The sequence below is a fragment of the Equus przewalskii genome, chromosome 5, assembly GCF_037783145.1.
Source record: "Equus przewalskii isolate Varuska chromosome 5, EquPr2, whole genome shotgun sequence".
In the NCBI taxonomy this organism is placed as follows: domain Eukaryota; kingdom Metazoa; phylum Chordata; class Mammalia; order Perissodactyla; family Equidae; genus Equus; species Equus przewalskii.
The window spans coordinates 71,977,507-71,984,361 of record NC_091835.1 but is presented as its reverse complement, the minus strand read 5'-3'; the positions used below and the strand labels follow the sequence as shown (position 1 = coordinate 71,984,361).

Below are 6,855 nucleotides of genomic sequence, written 5' to 3'. Positions count from 1 at the left end.
CTTCCAACAACTTTTCTGAAGTTCCCGCAAGTTGCGTTTGGGGAAAGAAGTAATCACCCTTAGCCTCTCAGGGTCTCTAGGCCCCCCATTTCTCCTGTCCTCACAGTTTCAGAAGTAACGCTTCTCCTGACCCTGCCAGCTGCCACCGTAGTCCCCACACTCAGGGCAGGACAGCTGCTCTGGCCCCACGCCTCCGACAGACGGCCACCCCCAGTCAGATTCCCCCGAGGGTGGGCAGACCCGCGTCTGCCTGCGGGGGGAACTGGATGGAGTGAGAAGGAGAGCGAGAGACACAGAGACGGGCAGAGACATTATTTCCAGGCTCAAGCGCGCCCCTCCCGGGCCCCGCTCACCTGCTCTGGACGGGCTCCTCTTGATTTTGATCCACTTAAAAGTTTGTCCTTCTCTCAAGCGGTCCTAGGAGAGGCGCAAACTCCGCAGTCGGGGTGTGGGGGGCGCCCCCTGAGGGCGCAGGCGCCTGATCCAGAGCGAGCGCCCGGGAAGCAGGACTCGGGAGCACCCTCCCCAAAGTGCCGGCCGAAGCAGTGATCCGGAGAGAGGACTTCCAAGTGCCCGGGTCAAAGGGCCAGGCTGCTAGCCCAGGGACGCCCGGGGCAGAGTGGGCGCTATAGAGGGAGTGGCCAGCGGGGCCGCTGGGCCTGGGGAACTGGAAGGAGAGGGCCCTGGGTCCCCGGCGACGTCTGGCGCTTGCTCCAGTTTGTGACCTCCCCAGTGTGTCCCAGCCCACAACATTCCCTCGACCCCTTCTGGGGAGGCACTCAGGGCTCGGACAGTCAGAGAGGGAGGGGATGGGGCGAAGAGACCCCCCTTCTCTTTAGCCCCTCCCCAGCCCCCGCGCCACCGCTCCCCCTGTTCGCTGCCCAGAGCCAAGGGACAGACGGAGAATTGCAACTAGAAATTCGATCGATTGGTACGAGGGACCACGTGGTCTGGGGTTGGCCAATGACCAGGCCGCCCGGGATGAGCTAATAATGGAAGCAATTTGTAACTTTCAGTAGCTCTCTAGGCCTGGGTACAAGAGGGAAGGAGGCGGGCGGAGGTGGGGACATGGGTACCCCCAGTCCTTCCACCCTCCTCATTCGTCTAGGGGCACCCAGAACCCCAATCCTCTTTTCCCCAACACGCAGCCACTCGCAGGGTCTCTGGCCCACTTCTGTCCGGCGGCTGCCGCTCCGAGCAAGGTAAGCGGGTCCTCCACGCCTCAAACACCCTCTTTCAAACACCCGGGTCCTTTCTGGCACCTGCAAACAACATCCCCCTTCCTGCTCCATTAGACAATTTAAATCCGATTTTGTTTTTCACTTAGTTGAAAGGAAATCCTTTTGGATTTTTTTTTTTGTATAATTCATTTTGGATTTGGGGAAGGATTTGAATTCAGGTCAATATACTTTTCTTGGAGGGGGTGAGTGGTACTTTTCGATAAATTTTATATTTCTTTCTTTTGGAGAGGAGCAGTCCACTGACAGAGAGTTTACCTCTCTGTGTTGATGAGTTACACCTTATGGTTTTGCAAGTTTCACTTTTTTAATGATGTCAAGTTCACCTTTCTCCATCTCATCCTCCAATTTAAATATTTACAAATAATCACAACAGATTTCAAGTTTATTCATTTGTTTTTCTCCTCCCTCACTAGTTTTTCAGCTGTTGCTGAATCTCCGCGGATTTTTTTCTCGACGTGTGGACAGAGGGTTAGTTTTGTGTTGATTTCTCTTTTTGTTTTGTAAATGAATTTATTGTTTGGGAAACTCCATGGGGGCGTGAACAAGGTCTCTTTTGATTCGTTCCAACCCCTTTTCTTTGGAAGAACAATTTACTTGGAGTGTTTTTTGCATTGTCCTCATTTTGTTTATTGTGTCTCAATTTTGATGTATTTTACCTCCTTTTAAAACTTGACCTGTTCTTTAATCTTTTTATGTTAAACCATTTTAAAAGCTTTTCTTTTATAAACTTCACCATTTGGTACATTTCCTTAGCCTTCCCCAGCCCCCTTTGCACTCCTGTCTCCTCTATCTCAGAACCCCCACCCCCAACTTCCACAATTCCCAGCTTCAAATTTGCCTTACCCTCCCAGCCAAGGAGGGACACCTGGGAAGAAGAAAATGTTCTATTCAGGTCAGAGCCTGCACTCCAGGATGTAGTTCCGGGCACCTCCAGTCCAACCCCCCAAGTCTGCAAAATCAGGAAGAGCAGAATTTCTGTTCCACCTTTTAGTCTGGACTAAGCTCTTTCTCCTTGGCTCTATTCTGGGCAACTCTTTGGTATACAAAGTTGAATTTTAATTTGCATCTTTTCCCTAAATTCTAAGAAAAGTACAAGCAGATATTTTTTTTCTCCTCTAAATGTAAGCTGTTAGCTCAGGGTGAGCCCACTGGGTCTCTGACCTCCCGGGGGGAGGGTTCCCAGGAGAGACACACAAGGTTTAGTCTTCCCTTTACTTTCAGGTGGAGCTGGCAGAGATGGGGGACCCCATTTTGGTTTCTGGCTTTGGTTTTGCACGGACACAAAGGAAGAGAGAAAGCTGGCTGGGGACTCATCGCTTCTGGTCAGGGAGCTTTGGTTTAGGAGAGTTCGGGGTAAATCCTGGCTCTGAGGACATTCTTTTTAGCTTTATTGTGTGGTAAGCCATCAAAACGGTTTGATATGGTTTCAGCCTATTCAGATTCATTGCAGATAACAAAAATCAAATTAGGGGAGTAATGTGTTTCCTGAGGGTCTGCCTCCGGTGACTTTGTTCCTCTGGGGGAAACAGAACCCAACTCGGCACAAGTAAAACTGCCACTGCTCCTCCCTCCTCCGTTCTCCAGCTCTGTTGTCACATTGACATTCTGGGCGCATTCGGCGCAGCCCCCTGTCCCCGCTTCTCCCAAGTATGAATCTAAATTACTATTAATAAGGGGCCGCTCCAAGTTAATTGGCATTAAAAGAATTCATTTCAATTTGTTAATATTAAATGAACACTCTGCACTTTAACGCCCTTCTTCGCCCTGGAATCCCAGATGAGTGATGAGAAGTGGGGGCGGGGAGTAGCATGATGATCTTCTTTCGGACTCTCAGGCTTAGCTACCGCAGTGCCTCCCCTGGGGGCGTGAGATCGAGGCGCAGTGGGGGCTTGATGGGGGACCATCTGATGGTCTCTTTTGGTGAAATTCATCAGATTCAGCTGGAGCTGGGTGGGGAGGGCAGAGGGAACAGAGGGAGAGGGGCAGAAAGGTTTGAGGGGATGTCCTGCGGGACAGGAGGGACTGGGCAAAAGTGGGAAGGAACGAGACAAAAGTGAATGGGAGTAGCTGGAGAACAGGTTGTGGGAAGATTTGTGAAGGAAGGTGCTAGAAGTTCAAAAACCCACCTAGAGTAGAAGGAGCTGGGGGTGGGAGTGGGGGATGTGAGGCAAAGCTGTGAGGGGTGCTGAAGCTGTCCAGCTGTGTGACTTCAGAAGAGTTGCTTAACTTTTCTCTCTGCCTTAAGTTTCTTGACCCGAAAAACTGGGATAATAATAATAGTGTGTGTCTCAGGGGTTGTTTAGGATTAGGTGAAATATATGTGATGTGTTTTCCCTCGTGCTTGGCACACCAACTAGCAGTACGTGTTAGCTCCTAGGATAGCATAGTGGTTAAGAGCGTGGATTCTGGAGCCAGACTGCCAGGTTTTGGATCTCAGCCCAGCCGTATACTAGCTGAATGACATTGGGCAAGTTACTTAACCTCTCTGTACTTCAGTTTCCTGTCAGTAAAATGGAGTTAATAGAGCTAGCTCCTGGCTGTTGGGAGGATTAAATGAGTTAATGTATGTGAAGTGCCTAGAACAGCCAGAGTTGTGAAGGAAGCACTGTGTTAGCACTGGTTATTGGCAGTGTTGCTTTTCTGGTCCTGGAAGTTGGAGACAGGGGCATGGAGCCTCTCAGAGGTTACGAGTTTAGCAGACTCTCGAAGACTGATCAGATCAACCTCTCACCCTATCCCTGAGTCTGGTCTAACAACTGGGGTGCATGCGGCAAGGGCAGCTGGGACACCTGAGTTCTTCCCCAGCCTCTGTTCTGGCTCTTGGGTTGCTGGTCCCCTCCCAGTGCCCACAGACTTCAAGGGGCAGTCATTTCTTTTTCCCCTGGGAGGGCTGTGTTAGGGGAATTACTTTCCAGTCTGATATCTCCCTTTGGTAGAGTGTTGGTCCCCGGAGTGGGGGTGGGGATAGAGCAGAGGGGACTGCCGTTTATGAAATACCCTCTAACTCTATTCCAGCCCCCACATACCTGACCTCCTTCCAGAGGTGGGAGAAACAGAGATCCAAAGAGATGAAGTGACATGCCAGAATCATAAAGCTAGAAAGTGACGAAGCTGGGATTTGAACTCTGATCTGCCTGATAACAAACCTTAACCCCTTGCCCTACCCACTTTCTGAAAGGGGAGGTGGAACTTTCTGAGGGGAGAGAGGCAGGACACACATGTAAAGTTGGGACAAGGATGAGACCAGGACCATGGGGCAGCTGGAAGATGGGTGGGAGTGGGGGTGGGAAGAGGCCAGTTGGGAATGTTTCAGTCAGGGAAGACTTCCTGGAGGAGGAAAGTATAGATCAGGGTTCAGATGGGAAGGGAATGAGGATAGAAAGTAAAGAGGGCGGGAGTGATGCACTGGCCAGGAAAGAGAGAACAAGAGGTCCACGCAAGGCTGGGTCAGCCCAGGGGACATGAATCAGATTTGTCTTGCTGGCACCAAGTAAAATCAGTTACCATTTCTTGACGGCCTACTGTGTGCCAGGTATATAGGTTATCCCATTTAATGCTCACAACAGCTCTGACGAGTGGGTTTCTTGTTCCTATGTCCAAAAGAGCCAGTTGAGATTCAGAGAGCTTAATCTCCACTTAGGATCACACATTGGGTAGCTGGGTTTGCCTGGTACCAAAACCCATGCCTGTGCTCCCTGAAGAGCGTGGCCTCCGTGCCCTGGTCCCGTCTTCCATTCCTGGTTCAGGTCATCCTGTACCCCCACATTTGTAGTCATGTCTAGTGACTGGGAACAGAGTTTAGAGAGTGAGATGAGACTGAGAAAGGGAGTGGCAGGCAGGCAGTGGGGCCAGAAACTTTTCTCACATCCTCCTAAAAAAGATGAATAGAAGGGTATTCTCTCTGGAGCGAGGCGTCCAAGTCACTTCCTGGGGCTGCTGACCTTGGCATGGATGGTGGGACCTCACTGGGGATCACACTGTTTTCTGGGCTGTGGACTCTTTCTTCTCTGGGAGGGGAAGAGGAAGAGGGTGGCTTTGAGCCCTAGATTAAGACAGCCAACTGGCCACTAAAGTCCCTTCTCTCCTTGTTGCAGAGGGTAGAGAGCCACTCAGCTGGACGCTTCACTTCGCAGCTGCCCTTGCTGCCAGGTGTGGCGAGAAGGGAATATGCGCTGAGTAACGTCCATCATCAGAGCCTTAAGACATTGGGTAAGTTCTCCTCTTCGTGAGCTGGACCAGATGAGCCTGGCACTGAGTTCGACCCTGCAGTTAAGGAGAGATCCCCGAGAAGGCAAAGCAACAACACGCAAAGAGCCCGAGCCCCTGACGGCCCAGGTGAGGCGGAGCCGCCTGCTGTGCGGGACTGCTCCCTCCCAGCCTGTGCCAGGAGAAATAAACTTGTTTTCTGTATGTGACTGTGTTTGGGGTCCTTTTTGTTATAGTGGTTTTGCCATTGCCCTTCATAGTGTACCTCCCCACACCAGATTGTCAGTTCAAACCCACCTGCAGGATTCCATCTGATCATGGAATAATTATAATACTAACATTTATTGAGTACCAGAGACTATGCTCACTGTGTGATATAATCCTCATGACAGTCCTCTGAGATGGGCATTGCTGTTATTCTAGTTTACAGATAAGGAAACTGAGGCCCAAGGCGATAAGTGATGTCCCTACGGATGGATGGTAAGTTGAAGAGCTGGGATTCCTTCCCAGGGTGAGCAGAGCTTAAACTCTTCATATGGGCAAACGCCCTCCTGAGGCCAGAGATGAAGGGGACCATGGAGGTCACTCTGTGCTTGGCCAAGCCCCCTCACAATCCCCACAGGGGCCTGGGCATCTTGCACCCCCACCCTTCCTTCAGCCCGGGAAGCTTGGCCAGACACCCACATTAGAGAGTGGGTTGCTACATAATGTTTTATTTGAAGAAAGGAGCCCACAGCTGAAACCAGTTGGAAAACCCCTGATATGTTCAATCTCCCTCTGCCCGCTTTTTTTTTAGTTACAGATGAGACCCAGAGAGAGGAAGTGACTTGCTTAAGGTCATACACTTAGTTTTTCTGTCAATTTTCTGAATCCAAGACAAGTTCTCTTCCCACCATATCAGCTGCCTCAATAAGACACAAGGACAAAAATAACCCAGACCAGGCAGGGGGCCTGTGTCTCCTCTGATCATGATCTGGGATAGCCAAGCCATGTTTCCCTAAATCCCCCTGCGTGCCTCCTTTTGGACATCTGCCCGGAGACCCGCTTCCCCTGCCTCCCTGGGCCCCCGCCTCTTCTGCCGCCTCCTCACCCAGATGGTCAAACCCACAGAGGGAAGGGAGAGCCGGGGCCAGGGCTGAGATCCCTGACTCCCTCCAGTCTTTGCACATTTATATCCCGCCCCCCACCCCCCCACCCCCCCACCCCCACTGCTGGGCCCCTTCCTGGTAGCCCACCAGGGAGGAGAAGGGGGAAAACTATCATAAATTTCCCCTATTTATACAAGAAGACAGAGTGTTTCTTGTGCCAGAAAAAACACAGAGAGGGAGCTGTCAGGGGAGAAGGGACCCAGCCCTACACCTTCTGGGGCCAGTTTATCTTCCCGAGTCATGGCTCAGGGGCTCCCATA

General features: G+C 51.3%; 1 long non-coding RNA gene across 1 annotated transcript; it reads left to right on the top strand.

Annotated features, from left to right (window-relative positions):
• The first annotated feature begins 988 nt into the window (after positions 1-988).
• On the top strand, positions 989-5,651 carry LOC139083605 (uncharacterized). Its single transcript, XR_011540468.1, has 2 exons — positions 989-1,202; positions 5,336-5,651. It is a non-coding gene; the product is annotated as an uncharacterized lncRNA (long non-coding RNA).
• Positions 5,652-6,855: the final 1,204 nt, after the last annotated feature.